The sequence below is a fragment of the Crocuta crocuta genome, unplaced genomic scaffold (genome assembly GCF_008692635.1).
Source record: "Crocuta crocuta isolate KB4526 unplaced genomic scaffold, BGI_CrCroc_1.0 scaffold475, whole genome shotgun sequence".
In the NCBI taxonomy this organism is placed as follows: domain Eukaryota; kingdom Metazoa; phylum Chordata; class Mammalia; order Carnivora; family Hyaenidae; genus Crocuta; species Crocuta crocuta.
In genome coordinates this window covers 1,907,293-1,908,929 of record NW_027529518.1, presented here as the reverse complement: position 1 = coordinate 1,908,929, position 1,637 = coordinate 1,907,293, and the positions used below count along the sequence as shown (strand labels likewise).

At 38.5% G+C, this 1,637-nt stretch overlaps 1 protein-coding gene across 9 annotated transcripts in view; it reads left to right on the top strand.

The window, feature by feature from the left end:
* Positions 1-1,637, top strand: part of PABIR2 (PABIR family member 2) — a 20,821-nt gene that overhangs the window by 12,558 nt on the left and 6,626 nt on the right. The gene's annotated exons all lie outside the window — the stretch shown is intronic.

Here is a 1,637-nt window from a genome sequence, read left to right as displayed (position 1 = left end):
ACCTTTGCTTTTAGTTGACCAAGAAGTCACAGATTATTCTAGTTTATTAGACTCGTTGATCAGTGCTGTTCTAACATTGGAACAGATGTCTTTTAGATTGTTCTAGCTATTTTTGGCCCCACTGTCTCGCTTCTCTCTCGTATGTATCTGTCCTTGATGGCTCAGTGTGCTAATTTTGGTGTAGAGCGCCTTTCCAGGTATGTAGATGATTGCAAAGAGAAAACTTCTAAAGCTTGTCAACAGGACTAGTGGCTGAAACTCTATACTTAGTGGAAACTGCCTATCACTTTTATGGTAAAGTGTGTTTTAATATAGGCACATGACATTATAAATAGCTTTGCTTACCCAGTTACTAACCAGGCAACCAAGTTAGGGAAAAGATATGAAAGCATTTTGCCAAGCTGAAAACATACAGGGTGCATGAAGTGGAGGTTGTTTAATATTGTCATAGACTGTACAGGGTGCCATAAAACAGATTCACATGAATAAATAAGAAAGGAAAGAGAAGGTATTTACCTGGGGTCCCCACCCCTCATTCAGATGTTTATTCCTGTGAGCGGCAAAATCTAAGTTGTCAACGATGGTGGCTGCGGTGAGGGTCCTATTTCTGTCGCCACTATGTCCATTCTCCTTCGACCTGCGCCTAGCTATGAGAGCCCTGGGGACATTAACGTTGGTGATCAAAGGCACTTTTGATCCGTAAAGACAAAAAGTGTTGCCTCACGCTGGAAAGATTTGTTTTATTCACTTGAGGCCATAGAGCAGTAACAAGCCAACATGTGGCTCAAGTAGTATGTTAAAAAGAAATTTATTACTCAAAATTCACAAAACTAAGTGTGAAAGATATTTACGTAGTTAAACTTTAAAAGATGTTTTTAGTATGTCTGCAGCGTCTGGACTTGCAAGAATATTAAAGCTGAAAATGGCACTGATTTTTGGGACCCCTTGTTTACCAGTATTGCTGACATTTATGCCTGCAGTGAAGAGACTTTAAACATGAGTTAGTCATGATCTGTAAAAATTAGATCCTGCCTTTGCAGTAACTGTTTTTCCTATGTCTGTAATGCTGTTTCATCGATCAGACATCTGTATTCTTAGAAACGGGGACAGAGACAGAGACTGTGTTCTGCTTTCTGTTGCCAAGGGTAACAATCTACGTGATCACCGAGGAAACCATTTTTATACATTTTAGGGAGCAGAAAAGGTACCACCAGATCATGATTATCATAATTATCTCATCATTTAAATTGTAATTTGTTCTCTGCCCCACCCTATAAAGAACAGATGGGTTTTAAAGCTTTAAGTTAAAACTTTATTATTTTTTAAAAATATAATTGTCAAATTGGCTAACATACATTGTATACAGTGTGCTGCTCTTGGTTTTGGGGTAGATTACCTTGATTCATCGCTTACATCCAACACCCAGTGCTCATCCCAACAGGTGCCCTCCTCCATGTAAATTAAACTTTATGTGTTAGATAACAGTCTTTAAAATCTGATGTCTGACGTGTAAATTAAGTGTGAAGTTTGAGTATGGACCCCTTTGGGGTTTGTGTTCAGTGTGTTAACTGCCGCGCAAAGGAATAGGAGGCTTGTTCTTTGTATCATATTTCTTACTAGATGAAAATTCTTAAATC